Source organism: Callorhinus ursinus, unplaced genomic scaffold (genome assembly GCF_003265705.2).
Source record: "Callorhinus ursinus isolate GAN/ISIS: 27379988/994484 unplaced genomic scaffold, GSC_fseal_2.0 scaffold5, whole genome shotgun sequence".
Classification (NCBI taxonomy): domain Eukaryota; kingdom Metazoa; phylum Chordata; class Mammalia; order Carnivora; family Otariidae; genus Callorhinus; species Callorhinus ursinus.
The window spans coordinates 78,662,710-78,683,470 of NW_027397067.1; the positions used below are offsets into that span (position 1 = coordinate 78,662,710).

The following is a 20,761-nucleotide window of genomic DNA, read 5'->3' on the forward strand; positions in this document are numbered from 1 at the left end:
TTGGTTAAGCATCTGCCTTCAGCTCAGGTCTTGATCCCAAGGTCCTGGGATCGAGCCCAGCATCGGCACCGGGCTCCCTGCTCAGCAGGGAGCCTGCTTCTCCCTCTGCTCCTCCCCCAGCTCATGCTCACTTGCACATGCATGTTCTCTCCCTCTCAAATAAATAAATAAAATCTTTTAAAAACAATAAGGATCACTGCTATGAATGACATTAAGAGTTGAGCTGAATTCTGAAAAACATAAATGGGAAGAAGCCAGCTGTCTCTCAGGCAGAGGCCCTAAGACAGGAGAAAACATGTAGCTTTAGTACGATGTTTTCTATATGTTCTGGAATACACATCACAAGCACATCATAAAAACCACACACACACACACGCAGGCACATAAATATTGTATCCTGTGTTCATGTTATATTTACACATTAAATAATAGCTCAAGTCTCAGTATATTTAGATGCCAGAGCTCACTGTGGATGTGGGTAAGTGTAAATCTCTACTTCAAATGGTCTTCTTGATAACATTTTTAATTTACTGTATTATTTAATTAGATCAACTTTGTTTTATAACTTGTAATGTGGCTGGAAAAGGCTTCTATTTGATTTCATTCATATTTTAATTATCAACATTGTCTTCAATCTGTGGTTTCCTTGCAGGATGTTTTAGAGTTCATTTGGTGAAGGCTGTTTAATTAGAACAAAATGTGATAACCCGCAAATGTACATAACTGGGCCCTGTAAATGATCTAGTGCCACAATAAAGTGAATCTGAACGGACAAGTAAGGACACCACTCTAACTGGCCTTAGTAAGAGCATCCCCCCCAGGACACTTGTCACACTGCACATGACCACCTGACAGGCAGACAGGTGAGGGCACCAATATTGTGCCGAATATTAAATATTAAAAAGCCCAATTTCTTACTTTATAATTATAAAACCAATACACATAAAACTTCTAGCATTTTCTGTCTGAGCTCCAATGAACTCCCTTAAGCAATCCTGGAATGTGTGCCTCTCACTCCAGAAGCCACTGCTTTGGGAAACAAAGGAGTAGAGAGTAGGGAGAATGTGGGGCTGAGCGACAGAAAGATTGTCATAAACGCAACACTGAAGCACATGCTCTTAATGGCACCTGACCATCTCCAAGGGCTTCCTAGTGAGAGGTGGGAGGTGTAGGATCATATCTGCATGTTGAGAAATTCCAATGGACCTTAGACTGGGGAGAGGGTGCGGCTGGCATATGTGGGGGCATCAGTCAGGAGACTGTCCCCGTAACTGTGCGGAGCCTCACCAGGCTCATGATGAGGAGGATAGAGATTGAAGATTCAGAGGACAGAGATGGCCTGGTGATGGGGTGGCGAGACATGTGAAAATTAATCAAGGGAAACCTCCCTGAACTGGAGCTGGAATAGCCAGCCAGCAAGGGCGCTCTCAGACTCCACCACTAGACAACTGCAGACCCAACCAGAAGAGATGCACCTTGCGAGTCCTACCTAGCAAGTCAAGCCCATACTACTTCACTACCCCAGAAGGAGGACAGATTCTCTCCTCCCTCAGCAACAGCCCAGCCAATGGGAGACTGTCACGGCTCAGCCAATGAGAAGCCACTACACTTCATTTTCCCTGATACTCCAATGGACTTTGAGTTTACAACAGCCCTCCAACTCCCCCCTCCCTCTATAAAGAGCATTCCTCTCCTTTGTTCTGGGGCTTGCATGTCCCAGTTGCAATTCTCTGCCACGTTTGAATAAACCCGTTTGCTTATAGAATAACTGAGGGTTTTATTTTTAAGGTTAACAGAGGCATATATATGAGAAGAGTGACTTCTGCTCCTGGCTGAAGAAAATGAATGGATGATCCAGTAGGAGAATCTGAAACTAAGTGTTAAGAATAAAAAGTACTGACCCATATCCAGCCTGATCCAACCCATAGCCACACCCTCATAGCGACAGAACAATCCATAAAAAAATCCAAAAAACAAAGGTCTGAAATCTTTTCATGTCATTTCCTTGCTCAAAGGTCTTGTAAGATGCCATGGTGCCAAGAGGAGGAAGCACAGCATCCTTGGTATGCCCGACACAATTCTCCAGGATAAAGTCCCTGCTACTTCTCCAGGCTTTTGTTCTGCTCCTTCCCACGAGAGCCTATATTCTACCGGAAATATATACCTCAGGGAGCTCCAAACTCTTACAACCATGTCCTTTCTAACTGCTAAGAGATGGTCACTCTTGAGATAGAAACAATAAGGAATCAAAGCCATTGCTCCAAGCAGATTCTGCCTAATGTCTTTTAAAGCAATTTCCTAAAGGCTCTCTGGATACTGAGGGCAGCTATTTGCTGCCAAAGAGAATAATGCACTAGTAATTCAGTAGCATACAACCAAGAGATCAGCCATCATCAGAGCAATTAAGAAACAACAGCAAAAACAAATGAGAATAGAATTGTCTTTGACCAACTGATAGTTATTTTTGGATTACTTCTTTTTTTTTTTTAACCTACCAATATGAGAGAGAGAGAGAGAGAGAGAGAGAGAATGCGCGAGTGAGTGCAAGAGCGCGATTGTCTACTGGGTTGTAATTTTATTGTTTTAACTCAGTCCAAGCATTATGTAAATTGTGCATAAACTATAAACACAAGCCACCCCTGGGGATCACAGTGCTACAAAGAGTGCCTTGGGATGGATTTGTTATGCACATTACATAAAGATCAGTATTTCATGTTTTATTTGACTTTCTCAACTTGTCTTGGAGAAAAGTTGAAATAGATTTCAGTGATTCTATCTGAGAGTTGCAAAACCATTGCATGGAGTCAGCCAGACAACAGGAAGTAAACACAGCCCTGGTTCCTCCTTTCCAGCGTGGAGGGCTGAAATGTGCCCCGTGGAATCCAGTGGGCCGTGCCGCCCGCGTCATCTGTGGTGGTGATGATGATGATGATGGAGATGGCTGAGCAGAGTGAGCACTTTTAAGACAGACTCCAAAGAACATGCCAGCTCTACTACTCCTTAACTGCGTGACCTCGGGCAAATTATTTATTCTCTGAGTTTCAGTTCCTCTGGTGCAGAATGAAAATAATAAACCTACCTATCTCACACAGCTATAATAGGGACAAAGGAGAAAAGGTCAAGTTGTAAGTACAGAGCCCAGCGTCTAAAGGGGACTCAGTCATAGTTCCCTCTTCTTGGGTGGGTTTTATTTCTGTCTTCCTCTTCCTGCTTCTCTTATCCTTCTGTAGGAAAGAATTCAAATGCTCTAACTGGGGAGTCATATCAAAACTCATGCATTCAACTACAATCTTCACGCCAATAACACCTGTATTTCCGTCCTCAACCCAGACCTCTCCCAATAGCCACAGACTCTGTGGGTGGCTCCTGAGGAGACACCATATTGCAGCTCTAAAAACTTAGCCCTTTCTCCTTCATTCCTCTGTGTTTGTGAGTAGCATCATTACCTATCCATCTTGTCTTCCCCAAAGGAATCCCAGAGTCATCCAGATTCACCATGCTCCCTTAACACCCAAAGCGAATCCATCACCAAGATTTGTCAATCCGAAACCTGCAACAGTTCTAGAATTTGCTCACTCCATCTCCAGGCCCAACATATCTTAACCTGGAAAACAAAATACTGACAACACAAAATCTGGAGAGGATGTGGAGAATTCTCCCATTCATTGCTCATGGGAATGCAAAATGGCACAGCCACTGTGGAAGACAGATAGGCAGCTCCTTACAAAACTAAACATATTCTTACCCTATGATCCAGCAACCATGCTCCTTGGTATTTACCTAATGAGCTGAAAAGGTGACCGTGTGAAAACCTGCACACCGATGTTTACAGCAACTTGTAATTGCCAAAACTTGGGAACCCACCAAGATTCCTTCAGTAGGTGAACAGAAAAACTGGTATATCTGGATAATGAAATACTACTCAGCATTAAAAAGAAATGAATTATCAAGTCATAAAACACATGGAGGAAACTTAAATGCACATCACCAAGTGAAAGAAGCTAATCTGAGAAGGCTACACGCTGTAGGATTCCAATTCTATGACATTCTGGAAAAGGCAAAACTATGAAAACAGTAAAAGGATTCATGACTGCTGGGGGTTGAAGGAGGAATAGATGAGAAGGCAGAGCGTGGAGAATTTGTAGGGCAGGGAAACTATTCTGTAGGATTCTAAGATGGTGGATACAGGTCATTATAAATTTGCCCAAACCCATAGAATATACACCACCAAGAGTAAACCCTGATGTAGACTATGGACTTTCAGTGCTAATGATGTTGCCAGTGTGAGTTCACCAACTGTAAGAGATGTATCACTGGGGTAAAGGATGTGGGTAGTGGGGAATGTTGTGCATGTGGGGGGTAGGGAATATATGGGAACTCTCTGAACTTTCTGCTCAGTGATGCTATGAACCTAAAACTGCTCTAAAAAGTAAAGTCTCTTAAAAATAAACAAGAAACAAAATAGCCTCCCATCCAGCTCTGTGGGCCCATCATAGCCCTTTCTAATAATCCACCACAAAGCTTAAGAATGATTCCTAAATAAAAAACCTGATCAGGGTACTCCAATACCAAAATCCGTCCCATGCTTTTCAGTAGCCTACAAATTAAAGGGCTCTGGACAAAGGGTTTAGCAAGTGTCTTTCCCCTTCTGCCTGAAGAAGGTGACCACTGGATAAACTTTCTAGTCCGTTTCCCTGGAAACAGAGAATGATGGTTTGTGTCCACTATATCACTAACAACACTGCTTCCTGTGAAATGACCCATTGGGCAGACTCTACCTGGACTGGGAGAACTATGGATATTTGATGGGGTGCCTTTCATGGGATTCCCAAAGTGTGGCGATACATCTGACTTCAGGGACCCTAGAAGTGACGCCTATGGAGTTTCTATGAGAGATACATGGCTCCTGAAAAGCATGAGGCCCTTTAAGCCAGAGTGGACCTTGCGTCATCCAATGCAGGTTGTTCCTCTTGGCGCCTGAGCTGTCTGCAGTGTGGTTGCTGCAAAGGCTCCTGCTGAAGAAGAACACTTATGGATCCCACAGGGCAGGAGCACCTACAGCTCCTAGAGGGCAGGTGCACCTATGGCTCCTGAGAGGGCAGGTGCCAGGTATGGTCTACAGTTGGCCTGTAAATCTGAATGTCTAGGGGAGACTAAGAAGATCCTCTGGGTGGCCCTTGCTTCTCTTTCAAGCCTCACATCTGCTCCCTTGCCAGTGTGAGTTCATCACCTGTAAGAGATGTATCACTGGGGTAGAGGATGTGGATAGTGGGGGATGTTGTGGGGGGGTAGGGAATATATGGGAACCCTCTGTACTTTCTGCTCCCTTTCTACCCTACTCAGTGGGATGAATTACTGACATTTGCCAGCAAGTGTCATGGGGTCTCATTCCTCCCAACCTTCCTGCATGTCTTCACCTCTTCATTGTCACCTTCCCAGGCTCCCCGTGGTTACCTCCCTGGGGAGCTCCTACCCAGACCATGTCCCACACTGAGTGAAGCACTCCTTCATTTGGCTCCCACTTCACCACTGATCCTCCTTGCCCTATACTATCATCATCTGTTTGTCTATTTACCTGCGTGTTCACTATGAACCACCCCCCCAACCCCTGAGAGTTCCAAGATCTGCCTCTTGGTGGTTGCCAAAGCCATTTTTGTAAAGGTGAGCTGATCAGGTCAGTCACAATGGTGGGCATTGCCAGTTTCTTACCCAATATCCACCCTCATTAAAGATTTCTCTGTTTTGTTTTGTTTTTTTTTTTCTGGCACAACCACATGCCCAAATAAGCACATCTTGAGATGCCCTTTTGGTCAGTGGTGGCCATGAGACCTGGTTCAGACCAAGGAGATGTTAGTGAAAGTCTACTGGATGGGATTATGAGAAAGCTACTGTTCTCTTGATCAAAAGAGATAAACTTGGCTGACACACACCAATTCCTCTCCCCCCTTCTTGCTCCCTATACATCTGGAATATGGACACCATGCCCGATGGTAGAGAAGAGGTCTTGCAAGCATGAATCTGAAAAAGAAAGCTCCACACCAAAGATGGCAGAGGAGGAAGCTTGGGGAGCCTGGGTCCTTGATTTCCCATGAAAAACTATACAAGGCAGACCCATGGTTGCATGAAAAAAACACAACTCTATTTGGATATGCCACTGTTATTGGATTTCTGTTGCTATAGCTGAAGCCAGTTCTGACTGATGCACAACTACACATAGTTTCTTCTCCCACAACAAGCTACAATCTCAACCCATTCCCATGACACCTCTTTCCATCCCGATGCCTGCAAACCTTATCACTCCCACCTCCTGCCACCTCCTCATCACCACATATTCTCAGAGACCCAGCCATTCCAGCTGGTCTAGTAACAAGTCCCCGGGAAACCCCATCTTTAAGCAGGTCCCAATCTTTGCATGGGTTCTTCTTCTGCCTCAGGATGGCCCTTCCCCCACCAGCCTCACCTGGCCTATCAGAACCAAGGTAAACATCACCTCCTCCACAGAGCCTTCCTTGATTATGTAGTTTCTTCCTTCCCTGAACTTCCAGAGAGCACCCCATGGCTGCTTTTGCTATAGCAATTAATGAATCACTTTTAGATTGTCTGTCTTAATCATCTGCCTTCTCATCCATAACTTGAAACCTGTAGAGCAGTGGTCTAGCCTTATCGGGCTAGACCTCTGCTCAAAATATATTTAAAGGTACTTCTAAATATACTACCTCTACTCACTAAAGTTGTGATCTTTATCTTCTCTAAATTACTTATCCGTAAAATAGAGATAGCCCTAGGGCCACCAGATAACACAACTCCAAGGGACAGTGCACTGCAGGTGACAAGTGCCCCACCCTCAGGTGTGTGTAGAATAAAATGAATTGTATCCCCGGAGTTGAGCACTTTACAGATGAAATACTTAAATGCATGCAAAGTGCTTAACATAATGCCTGCTAAAATAAGTTCAATAACATTAGCTATTGGGATGACGATGAAGATGATGATTGTATCTTTCTTTGTATCCTCAGCACTAGACTTGGCCCAAGGTAGGTGCTTAGTAACATTTCCAGGATGAATAAATGACAGGAAATCCAAGTTTTGGTTCTAAATTATAATGCACTCTGAAGTCTCAGCCCAAAAGGGCACAGAATCAAATGGTATCCCTGGGTACCTAATTTTTCCCACCAAAATAACTCCTGATGTTTATCCCCTGGAGTTTACCCTATTAGGCAGGCTCAATGTGCGCTTCTGAGCAAGTGAGACGCTGGGGCAGGAACTTTCCAGAGCGGTTCTCCTGGGGACCAACTATGCAGGCTGGACTGGGCTAATAATAAAGCAAGCTAAACAATGTGGCCATTAGCTGGGTCTGGATGCCCAGACCCTGGGACCTGGGGAGTGGAGCTCTGAATCTATCACTCCTGAAAATTTGATCTTCCCATGCACCTTCCACAGGGACTCTCAGGGACACAAGAAGGCTGGAGCAAAGAAGCACCAATCCCAACCATTGTCAGCTCAGGGGGACCTGGAATGGGGAGCAGCTGTCAACGTGCCTCAGTTGCTCTGATCCACTGGTTCCAAAACATCTGCACTCTGACGTACTGGGATTGCCCTATTTCTGTGGGCCCGTGCATTCAGGTTGTACAACAAAATCCTACCTGTGCAATTAAATGACATCAATGTTTAGTGTACACCTGTGGTAGGAAACCACTGCAAAGAGAAAGGACTGAATTGGGTTCTATCTTTAATTTCACCCAGTCTATTAGGGAAGAAGAACATAGGCAAATGCCTCTACTAAAAGAGAGGAAGCAAATGGGCATAGATGAGGGGAAGTGGGAATGAAACAGGTTCCAAGAGGGGACAAATTCAAAGGAAAGAGAAATGATTTATAAGTGGAAGGAAGCCCAGCAGAAAGGACCCTAGGGATGACCTCTTCAACCCTTCTCATTTAAAAAATGGGGGAATGGAGCCTATGAGAAGTAGGAGCCCTGGTCCCAGTGCACATTGCTCTTGGAGCGCTCTGTGCGTCTCTATTGGATAACTTAGCCTCAAGAGCGAGCTGTGGAACCAAATGGCCCTGAGTTGGAATTCAGGCTTTGAGACTGATCTGTATGATTTCTGGCAAGTCACCTGATCTCTCCCCGAGCTTCAGAATCATTTGTGAAAAGGGACAGGTAGGATGCTTTTATCTCATAAAACTGCTGTGAAGATTTACATGAGAAAATCCATGTTAAGTGTCTGGCCCAGGGAAAGTGCTTGCACATTTGCTGAATGAATGCATGAATGAATGAATGAATGAATGAGTGTTTAAGAGCACTGTCTGACCGAGAAAGAAAAAAGAAACTACTGCATGCTATTTCTGGCTTCTCCCTTCTCTACCCACTGGAAAAACACAAGTTCCAGGAGAGAGGGACTGAGTCTGTCTTGCTCTCAACAGCAACCCCAGTCTGCAGCATGATGCATGACACATAACATGCACTTGATCAAACTTCCTTTATGAATAAGTTAGCCATTCATTCTCCAGTCTTTTGCATGGTGTCAGACATTTAGCTAAGTACCCTGCATGCAGCAGGCATAGTATCTAACCGTCCAGGCCACCTATGAGAAGAGTGGCCTTATTTCCCCCATCTTACAGATGAAGGAACAGGTTCAGAGAAGTTCAATAACTTTTCCAAATCAGAGCTAGTGAGTGGCAAAGCTGGAACATGGCCAGGACTTTCTGAATCCAAATGCTCTCCCTGCAACCTTCAGGTAAATGTGTTTGCACATGGCCACTAGGTGTGCCAGAGCCCAGAGTGGGGTGGAGCGAACGGGAACAGAGCTAGGCTTGGAGCAGAGCATGACCGGCATGCCCAACAGCCTCTCTTGGGCCAATGCCGGGGTCAAGCTAAGCCCAGTCACTGTGGGAGGCCAGAGGGAATGGGCGGATGCAGCCATCAGAGGAAAGGGGAAAGGCTTTTCCAAAGAGATGACAATCGAGGTGAATCTGAATCAGTGAAGAGCTTGCCCAGATGAAGGTGTGGTGTGTGTGTGTAGGCATGCGTGAGCATGTGCGTTCGTGTGTGTAAGGGACAATCACACATTGTGGATCAACCAGCCCCCTATTGGGGGACACATCACTCTCCATCTCCCTGGCAGCCATGATCAGGACCCCGCGATTACCTGCCAAGGAAGCTTCCAGCCCAATGCACACTTCATTCCTGCCGTGACTCTAGACAAGCCTCACACTCCAGCCAACCCAGCCTCAGTTTTAACTTAAAATGAGATGCATATTAAAGTAATACATTGATTTTCAGTTTAGGTGTATACCATATATTACACCAATATCCCAGCAGTTTTGACACACACATTAGTCACTGAAGTTTGAATGCAAATATCCAGGGGACATTCAATTAGACCACAGAAAGGAGAAAAGCCACAACTGCAATCCCAGTAAATGTATTTTCTTTCATTTTGGTCTGACACAGTCAATAAAGTATAACGCGGAGAGGTAAATACCTAGAATTTTGACTACTTACCTGAACAACTAGGGGAGAGCACAGATTGCCCTGGATTACTACAACTACTACTTCATCTTCTTTTTTTTTTCTCTTCCTCCTTCTTCTTCTACTTTTTTTTTTTTAACCTAAGCAGGCTCCTAGTTCTATAAAGCATCCTTCCAAGTAAACACACTTACATTTTTCATGCATATTCCAGAATCAAAAGATGCTAGAAGCAGACCTGATATTAGGGATCACCAAACAAATCCCCTGCTCACCCCCTTCATATTCCAAGTCAAACAGAGGCTTACCCACTTTCCCAAATTCACACACAGCTGAGTGGTTAAAAGCCAGATATTTTGACTGGATCGTTCTTGAGTTTTGTTCTGGGTTTTTGGTTTTGTTTTGCTTTTATGACCTACAGCTGACTTTTAAATGCCCTTCACAAGGGCCATCTGCAGGGTGGCTGAAAAGGGACAAGCTTCAGGATCAGATGGATTCGGGGGAACCTGTCCGGGCTTCATCTCCTGCTAGCTGTGGAACTGTGAGCAAATTACTTCCCCTCTCTGTGCGGGGTCTCCTCAGCTCTAAAGAGGGCTGGTACTAGCTCCTGCATGAAGATTAAATAAAAGTATCTCCAGGGAAAGGACTTACTATAGTCACCAACAGGTAGTAGGTGCTTAGAAAGGGCTTCCTGGCCCCTCCCATCTGCACCACCACCTCATTGGATTCCAGCCTGTCACTTAAAGATAATTTATGATCATTTTTGTCTCCAGCATCCCCATGCTCTCAGAAAAGAAGGGGAAAGAAAGAAAACCAAGGAAATCTCATTCTATTATTCAGGACCAATTTTATTAATATTCATTTTATTCTCCCAGAAGGCCAACATAAGTCAGCATGTTAAAAGACTGAGCTTGATGAATTCTACCTTGGGCACAAGATACCAAGGATAATCTTACCTTTAAACATTTCCTTTAAACAAACTCAAAAAAAAAAAAAACCCCACAATCTATTCTTCAACATATTTTATATTCTGACTGAAAATCAACAAGCTTTCACCAAAACCACTAGTTCAGTTTCCTGTCTGTTCTTACACTAATATCTCAGCTATGATGACATGTGCTCAGAAATTAATTTTCCAGAAAACTTATGCAAACCCCTTCAATACTAAATACTTTTATATTTAATTTTAGCAATTTCTGATGTAGCTCATTTTAGAAAGTGTACTCCCCTGCCTTATTTCAGCAGACTATAATTTAGTTTTTCCTGATGACTCACTGTCACACTTCTGAACATAAGTGATGGCTTATCACTTAGTGCTTGATGCCCTCAAAGACCCATACCACGTGAACGTCTCCAATGTTCCTGCACTGAGGATCCCAAGGTCCTTCCTAATGGATATCCCTTGGTTCACCCCATGGAGATGTTCCATTCGAGGAAGGTCTCATCTAGCCTCCTCAGTTTTCATAATAGAAGGTCAAGCTCACCAACGACTTAGTTGACATTAAAGTATACACATTAGCCTCTAATCAGAACAAACACTGACTAAACACCTACTGTGTGCCAAGGATGACAACAGATTTAACTTGGTTTATTTATTTTTATTTTTTCACTTAATCTTCATTAAAAATCCCTTATGGGTTCCCTATTCTCATTGTTTGAAAGAAACTAAGGTCAGTACAGATAAAGTAGCACACACTATTCTAGAGAGAAGCTGAAATTATTACCAGGGTATCGGGAAAAGTATTGTGGAAACTGTATACCATAGGGCTAATGAATTAAAACAGGAGAGATCATCGACCAGAGATTGCCTGGAAATTAAAAATGGCACTAATGGAAGAATTTAGCAAGCAAGCTGAGAGATAAAGCTGTGTTCAAGAGATGATTTGCTATATATATCAAGTATGATGTATGAATGAAGGTATGCCTGAGTGGAGTGGAGGAAAAGCTCTCCAAGCTGAGAAGGTGGAGGCCAAAGTGCTACAGAAGTCATTGAGCTAGACTTGGAAGGCATCCAAGATACTAGCGGGACTCAGGGTGGTGAGGAAAACCAAGGTCCAGGTACCAGAATGATCAGGGCCTGGAGAATAGGGTGTGAGGAGCAAAAGACCAGTATGTGACTCGTCAGGCTGGTAGGTACCAGGGTAGCTGGCCCCCTACTGCAATTTGCCCTGACCCATGATGCTTTCAAGAGTTGAGCAGGAGAAGGCATGGCTAAATCAGGAAGGGAATCCACAGCAGGGCTCTTTGGGTTCCAAGCACTACAAAGTTCAGGGAGATTTTTTTATAGTATGTTTTTGTGACTTCCTTAGAGCGCAGACACTCTATGAGGATCACAGGGTCTTGTGACTGAATGTCATAAGCCCCAAAGGCAGCAGCTTTGTCTTAAAAGACGACTCAGGGGATTGTAGTGGAAATATCAGTTAGACTGTAGCCACCACAATGGATGCCCCACTGTGACGCCCTCTCCCAGGCTGGTGTACCCATCCCCCAGCTGCTGCGTTAGCTGATAACAACCCATTGTTGCTCTGTTCTCCTGAGAATCTTCCTCAGCTGATACAAGCTGCTTTGCCCAGGAATACCTGGGTGCATATGTCTCCCAGCGTCAGATGAAAAGAAATGACCTTGACTCAAGGTAGAAAATGTTGTGGGGCCACATGTACCCCAGAGCTCCCTGTGTGAGCCGGGATAAGGCTCTATATTCAGGATGTAGGTGGTACATCTACATCCCAGGACCTAAGAGAGGGGATAGGTAGGGCTATCCACTGAGGCCAAGTAACTGTCCAGGGTCACTTGGCTAACAAATGTCAGAACTAGGGAAACCAGCCAATTCATTTTGTCTGGGACTGGGGGGAGTGGGGGGAGGGGTGTGTGTTCCCAGGAGGCAAGGCATTCAGTTTTCAAACAAGAACAGTCAGACCCAGGAAAAAAATAGACTAGACAGGTCCTCCCGAACTAGAAGCCTAACATCTGACCAGGAGTTCTAAATGGTACTCACACAAGGCTATGGTTATTTGTTTTTAAACTGAAAAATTGTTGTTCCATTATTGAGGATTCCTGGTATTCTTTTCTTCCATACGTGCTTTGATAAATATCGGCCACATGCTCACAGAGTGCTCACGGAAATGTTCTAAGTGTCTGGGACCGCTGTAAACACGGCCAAGACCCTGCAACCACGGAGCTCACCATCTTACAGAGGAGAGAGCCGGTAAGAAAGGCAAACAAACACATCTGTAATAATACTACCAACGCTTACACAGGGATGAATGCTATGGAGAAAACCACAGCGAGTTCCGCGGCCAGAGCCTGGAGGCAGCTATTTGGCCGGTGGTCCGGGAAGGTCTCTAACAGGAAGGTCTTAGAGGAGGGAGAAAAGGAGCCACAGAAACGTCAGGCAGAGGCTTGTCCCAGCCAGCAGTGTGGAATCACAGGAAGAAGCTCGGAAGCCAAGAGGAAGCTAGTGAGTGCGTGTTTGTCTTTTGTGTTTTATTTTTGAAAAGGCAGTGGTAGAGACCTGCTGAGTCCAAAAGAACATCTTTATCTCCTCATTCTATATACTTCCCTTGGGTGATCAGTTCTACCCCCATGCTCTCAATCAGTGTTTCCATGCTGATGATTCCCCAAGTCTATATTCAGCCAAGAACTCTATTCTGAGCTTGACTGAGATCTTTAATTGTCTAAACTGTACTTAGATGTCCTCAGAGACCTAAAAATCTACTTACTCAAAGCAGAACTTATCATTTTCCCCTTCAAACTTTGTTCTTCTGCCTGTGTCCCCAGGCCAGGAGACAGTAACAAGGCCAGTCCTTGAGACCAGGTCAGAAGACTAAGCATCATCCTTGATGCCTCTCCCCTTTTAGATACTGTATGCTGGGTCATCCAATACTTCCCAAGAGCTACTGCCTTAATATCTCTCAAGTTTGTTCTTTCTTTATCCCTATTACCTTAACCTTGGCTACAGATATCATTACCTCCATATACCCTGGATTTCCTGCAAGAGCCTCCCACCAAGTCTCTATGCTTCTCATCTTACACCCCTCCAATGCATTCTGTATCCTGCAGCCCAAATCCAAAATGCCCATGTGTCTCTGTCTTCCCAGTATAAAACGCCTTCACTGCTGAACAAAGCTGGAGGCATCACGTTTCCCAATTTCAAATTATATTACAAAGCTGTAGTAATCAAAACAGTATGGTACTGCCTTAGAAACAGACACACATGCCAATGGAATAGAATATAGAGCCCAGAAAGGAACCCATGCATATAATGTTTAATCCTTGACAAGGATGTCAAGAATGCACAATGAGGAAAGAACAGTCTCTTCAATCAATAGTGTCAACAAAACTCCATATTCACTTGTAAAAGAGTAAATCTGAACCTTTATCTTACACTATACACACTTATACATATATCTGGAACTGAAAATATCCTAAAATAATAAATAGGGGAAAAGCTTCTTGACAGCAGTCTTGGCAGTAAGTTTTTGGATATGACCTCAAAATCATAGGCAACAAAAGCAAAAAAAAATAAGCAAGTGGGACTACATAAAACTAACAGGTGTCTGCATAGCAAAGAAAACAATCAACACAGCCAAAAGGTAGCCTACAGAATGGGAGGATATATTTGTAAACCATATATCTGATAAGGGGTTAATATCCAAAATATACAAGGAATCCATATAACTCAGTAACATAAAAACAAATAACCCAATCAAAAAAATAGGCAAAGGACCTGTTTCAACATATTTCCAAAGAAGTTCCATTTGTATGTTTTCTTACCTGTCTTCAGTGGATACATGAAAAAGTGTCCAACATCGTTAATCATCAGGGAAATGTAAATCAAAACTATAATGAGATATCACTTCACATGTGTTAAAATGACTCTTATTTTAAAAAATTAAGGTAAGGCTCAGTGGGGAGGTACACTGTTGGTGGGAAAGTAAATTGGTACAGCCATTATGGAAAACAGCAGGAAGGCTTCTTAAAAAATTAAAAATAGAATTACCATATGACTCAGCAATCCCACTTCTCAGTATATGTCCACAGAAATGTAAATCTGGATCTCGAAGAGATACCTGCATTCCCATGTTCACTATAGCTAATTAGTCATAGTAGCCAAGATACGGAAACAAACTAAATGTCCATCGGTGGATAAATTAAGTAAAGGAAATGTGATCTATACATACCATGGACTATCACTCGGTCTTAAAAAATAAGGAAATCCTGTAATTTGTGACAATATGAATAGACCTGGCAGATATCATGGCAGGCACAGAAAGACAAATACTAAATGATCTCACTTCAATGTGGAAGCTAAAACAGTCAAACTCACAGAAGCAGAGAGCAGAAAGGTGGTTATCAGAGGCTGGGGCTGGTCAAGGGGTACAAAGCTTCAGTTAGCAAGATGAGTAAGTTCTGGAGAGCCAAAGCATAGCATGGTGACCACAGGTAAGAGCACTGTATTGTATACTTGAAATCTGCTGAGTGTTCTCATCACATCTGATTTGAGCTGGACAAAGATCCCTCTAGCTGTCGTGTGCAGAGAAGACTAGGGGAGCAGAGGTGGAGGCAAGGATGTCAGTTCAGAGCCTGGTGTATTCATCCAGGTGAGAGATGAAGGGGCTTGAACCAGAATTATTGTAGGGATGGAAGGAAAGACCTGCGTGTTGCCCTTGACCCTTCCTTCCCCTTGACCTGAACCAAAGGTCTCAAGTGTCCCATTGATATTTCTCAGATAAATGATGCAGTGTGTTCATTGAACTGAGGCTTCTCCCTCTCTCTCTCTTCAGTACACCTTCTCTCACTAGTTCCTGTCCATCATACAGACAGGACGAGTCATCCCAACTCTCACTGCCTAAATTCAACCTGTTATCTGCAAAGTCTCCCAAGAGGCCACCATGTTTCTTGGTTGATCCATCTTCTCTAACCCAACCTCTACTCTGCAGCTGAGGATAATATTCTGCCCAACTCCAAATCTTTCCATGGCTCCCATGACCTTCCAGTTAGAACACGAGCTCCTTAGCATGGCTCCTGAAACTCTCAAAGATGTGGCCCCTATCAATCTCCCCAGCCTCAAGGGACACCATTCCATTCCTTGTGTTCCAGCCCTGTTCATCCATTTCACTTCTCGGCTACCTCTTGCTTCCATGGCGCTGCATGTCACTTCCTCTTCCGATCGCCCTTCCCTGTAGTCTCCATTTGGAATTCCCTCAGACCTCAGCTTAGGATCTCTCTCTTCTGTGAAGCCTTCCTTGGCAGCCCCTGCCAGGAAATGTGTTAAAAAACACCTTCTCTTTTTTCCCCACAGAACCCTGCATTGGCTGGTTTTCTCTTGTCTGCCTCCATGCCTGATCCCCCGGCTATGTGGGGCAGATCCCTGTCTTGTTCACAGCTGACTCTCAGGGCCTGGAAGGATGAGTGGCACAGAGCAGACTACGGACTCCGATTTCCCGTGCTGGGCACACCACAGTGCCTCTCCATCCACACTAGAGGCAGAAGGGCACCGGTAGGAGTCCTGGCCCGTAGCACCAGTCTCCCTCACAGTGCTAAAATCCCCCTGAGGAATCACTCCTGAGATTGGTGTGCAGCCACCTAGAACTGATTCATTTTTGAACAGAAACATTTGACACTGTGGAGCACCCAGAGTCTGGGAAGCTCAACGAATATTAGCAATCTCTGCGAATCTCCTCCAGCTCTCTCAGGTAAGATTGGGCTTCAATCATATAGTTTCTTCTATTTTGTTTTTGTTTTGTTTTGTTTACAATTTTATTTACTCATTTTATCTGAGAGAGAGATAGAGCAGGGGATGGGGCTGAGGGAGAGAGAGAGAATCCCAAGCAGTCTCCCTGCTGAGCTTGGAGCCCAGTGCGGGGCTCAATACCACAACCCTGAGATCATGACCTGAGCCGAAACCAAGAGTCAGACGCTTAACCAACTGAGCCGCCCAGGCGCCCCTGGTGTCTTCTATTTTGAATGAAGGAGATCTTCCAACATGGACAGAGAAGCAGAGCACCTTACTGGGGTTGGGTAAGAATTGGGCTGAGATAGGATGGATAGCATGCAGCATTCAACACTTCCTAAGTCCCAGGATTACCTTGGGGACACTGGCCTTCTAGACTGGGGAAAATTCTAAAAGAGGAGAAATATGGCAATTATAGTGAATTAAGATGTAGAGTTCAGACAAGTGAGAAGTCTTGACCGAAAGGACAGCCAAGAGCCGCAGGTGTAGCTTTGGTGAGGAGAAACACAGACTAATGTACGGAAACACTGAAAAAGCAGAGCCAGGCGGGCCATGAGAATCATCCAGGCCATTTATGGATGAAGAAACCAAGGCCAAGAAAGGTGAGGTGAGGGCCCAGGTCAACAGTCTTGCGAGCACTTAGTGTCAGAGCTGCAGTGACGATGCAGTCTGCAAATCTGAATCTTTGGTTGATTCTATCTACTCCCTCGTGGTATCTCGCATGAGAAACTCAGCTCTGGGAACTTTAGTGCCCTCCTTCTCCCCACCCCTCTCTCTCTGTGTAAGAAAGGAAGGTGAAATATAAGGAGGAAATGCACTGGGGGCATTTCAAAAATTCCAAGACCCTCTGTGATCGGTGATTACATCTATCATTTGGAAATTACAGATATCACATATTAAGTGCCAGGCATGGCCCTGGTCTTAGTGTACATCTTCCCAAGACATCCGGAAAGGTTGCCGTCATTATAATGCCATGCAGATAAGGCTAACAGGGACAAAACGACTTGCTGAAGGTCACACAGAGCTAACAAGTGGAGGAGCCAGAATTTCCAGCCCATCTTGTCTGCGGCTGTGTAACCTGACATAGAGATTTTGCTCATTTTCCATAACAAAAGTAAATAATATATTGAGTAGAGTATTTTACAGTTTATGAACTGCTTTTAGTGCATGGCTACTCATTCACTCCAAGCACTCGGCATCGCCGTTGGATGGGCAATATCATCCACGTTTTACAAATGAGGAAACTGAGGCATGAGGCGATCGAGTGCCCTAGTCCCGGGTCCCCTTAGAACCAGATTCACATCTAGGCTTTCTTGCTCCAATCTATGTCCTTTTCCATAACACTAGAGCTGAAATCAAGGAAAGAAATTGAAAGGAGAGAAATGCATTTTAAGTTTAAAATATTCCATCAGATGTTTTCAGCAAATGTTATATGAAGGCCATTCAACACTGGATTACAGTTATTCTAAAGTACCCACTTGAAAAAAATGAGCATTTTAAGACAAAATATGTGTTTCTGTTCTCCTTCACTCTGCTTCAGTGGGCTGACCCTAAATAATGCACAACAACCCAGCAAGCATCCTTCAGGCTTGCTGCACTTACTGAGGCGGAGGGAGGTGGCTGGGACAGCCATTGTGCAAGCCTCTTCTGGTGCAGGTGGTCATGCTGCAGGTAAGGCTTTTCCACGGACTCAGCCACTCACCAGGGCAGTCGTCTACCAGGTGTTGGGGCCACAACCATGGAGGAATAAGGCAAGGTTCCTACCCTCAGGAAGCATGAACTCTAGCGAAGGCAGGCATATGTTCGAGCAATGACAACGTGACCCAGCCCAGGTTGACACAGAGCGGGTCCAAAGTGCTGTGGGAGCACCGGGGACAGAGCTCAGAAAGGCTTCCCATCAGAAGGGGCATTTGAATTGGGTCATGAAGGGAAGAGGGAAGTGAGGAATGATCATTCTAGGCAGAGAGGCCAGAGTGAGCAAAAGTCGGGGTATAAAAGAGCAGAGAATAGTAGAAGACAGTCCTGGCTCCTTCCAGAAATTATGGTTTCCTCGGCAATTACATCAAGCTGAAAGCATTCAGTCAAATTGGGCAAACATTTGGTAAGCATCTACCATCCCAGTGCAGAGTTGTATGAAGGTAAACCCTTCCCACAAGGAACTCACAACATGCCCACTGTATCCGCCTAACCAACATTTAAATGAGTCCCTACTATGTGCAAATCCCTATTTACACTATAGAACACTTAGACTAACTCTGTGGTGAGCAGACCTCAGTGTTCCCAAACTAAAGTACTGAATTTGATGCCAAAGCTCTTGACCTTCAACATTTGTAAACAAGGATGACATGCTGTGTTTCCCCTGATAAAGGCCTCTTTAGATTTCCCTGAGTGTATCTTGGGCCGGACTACAGCGTTTCAACTGTGAGTCACTGACCAATATTTCTACCCTCGTTTCACAGCTGATGTCTGTTTAATGATTTGCTGATCTGAGGAAGGGAGTTTCTTCAGAAAATGATAATCCTTTTCATGTGCATGGCAAGTTAGGTTTTGAAAAGCCTTTCTCCACCCATTCTCTCCATCATCCCACTCAAGTGTCACAAGCGCCTGGCAGGGTGCAAGGATTGTTAGCATCCCCATTCTACAGATGAGAGAACGGAGTCTCAGCAAGGTGGAGCAATTCAAGGTCACACAGCAAGTGTATAGTGAAATGAGAGCTCAAAACGATGTTTTCTGACTCCCCGATCCTGTTCTCTTTTCTCTACACCTTACCATCTGCCTGGAATACAACAATATCATCCTCATTTATGACACGAATCCCAGATGAAATGCTGGTCAAATCACATCCCCTCAGGCAACATAACTATAGCATAAATTAAAAGCCCAATTAAAGAACATGGCCTTTTAACTGGGACTTACCACTGTCCCCCGGGGCTAGGATCTAAAGAGAAAGCCCTATAAAAGTCAGTGGCTGCCCATCCTGGAAATTATCCAGAGACCCACTTACCCATATGCAAGAGCCTTTAGACCCAAATTATTCTTCTAACTTTTATCACCCTTCTCTATGTTCTTCTGGGGCCCCGGCCCCCACGGAGCTGTGTCTGGAATCATTGTCCAAACCTCTGCCCCTCTCTCTGGCCTGAAGACGCAGGTAACAGCAGTCCACCCCTCCATGTGGATAGGTGCCTCTCAGCTCTGACACATACATCTCTTAGTATCAGGAGCCTCAGAACCTGATGAAAAACCAGTGCTTCTCCAGTTCAAAGACAGCACTGAAGCGAGATTCTCTAGCTGTCTCAAAGTGGGATAGTCTGGCACTGGCTAGAGCCCTGGGTGGCCAAGGGGACAGAGAGTGTTATTATACTCAATGGAGTCTTGTTTTGCTGACAATAGTGGGGGGGGGGGCTAGAAATGAGGTGAGGAGAAAAGGAAGGGGCATTTTGACTGCTCGCTTATAAATTTCTATTTATTCCCACTCTACCCCCAACAGTCAAAGGCAGTAATGTGATAAACTTCAGGGATACCCTTGGGTCCCAAAATGGTAATACTTACTACTTCCTCTGTCCAAATTTCCCCCTCCGGCTGCTGGGTTTGAAGCCGACTTTACAGCTCAAGAGCTGGTGTGCACTCTGGTCCCTTTCCATGTCATAGCTGAGCTGCAGTGCTCCCCCACCCCTGTCCCCAGCCAAGCCACAGGGAGAACAGGTCTCTGGGTCAGCCTGGATCACAGAGAACCCTTACCGCTGCCCCCTTCACCCCGACACCGGCTTCTCCTGACCCTGCCTGGGGTTCACGGGCTCAGAGGACCTGCTTGCACAAGGGTCTGGACGTGCTCCCTCAGCCTCCATCTGGGACTTCTGCGGGGACCACCTCCTTCACCAGCGTGTCCCCCCACCTATCACCCCAGATTTCCCCTCTTGCCCTCTCAGACCTGCCCAGATGTGCCCGGAGACTAGAGGACAGAGAGACTGGGGGGAGACCGAAGGAGATAAACCACATTTCGCGGCGGAATCCCTGTTAAGTAACAGAAAGCCATCCAACTAGCAGCCACGCTTCCAGAAACGTCACCGCCACAGAGGAGAGAGTTTGCAGCTGCCGACCCCCAGCGCTCTCACCTACCTGTCTCCCACTGCAGGGCTCCCCTCGGCTCCGGGCCGCGCCGGCTCCCTCCCTCCCCGCTCTCCGCAGCGGCGGTGGGCGCTCCGCGGGGTCCGGGCACCCGCGAGCTGGGTCTCCGGTGCCCGCGGCGAGGCTGCCTGGAGGAGGAGCGAGAGCTGCTGCCCGCGCCGCCGCCGCCGCCGCCGCCGCCGCGGTGCTGATGCGGTTGCTATGGTTATGGAACTCCGCAGCTGCCCCCTCTCGGCGCAACAGCTGCCCGGCCGCGGCCTCCGGGCAGCCCCGCGAGCCGGGCCGGGCGGCGAGGCTGGGCACGGGGCCGGCGCCGGCAGCCACCACTGCGGAGGAGGACGCGGGGCGGCTGCGCTCGCGCCTGCCAGCTCGGTTCTCCGCGGCGCCCGCGCTCCGCTCCCGCCCCCGCCGGGACGCGGCCGCCCGCCCGCCCCCG

General features: G+C 45.8%; 1 protein-coding gene across 3 annotated transcripts in view; it reads right to left on the reverse strand.

The window, feature by feature from the left end:
* Window positions 1-20,486, reverse strand: part of FAM135B (family with sequence similarity 135 member B) — a 271,496-nt gene extending 251,010 nt beyond the window's left edge. For all 3 annotated transcript variants that reach the window (XR_012378374.1, XM_025871527.2, XM_073893243.1), the window contains exon 1: window positions 20,317-20,486. The gene's annotated coding sequence lies outside the window, so the exon portion shown is untranslated. The remainder of the gene's footprint in view (window positions 1-20,316) is intronic.
* Window positions 20,487-20,761: the final 275 nt, after the last annotated feature.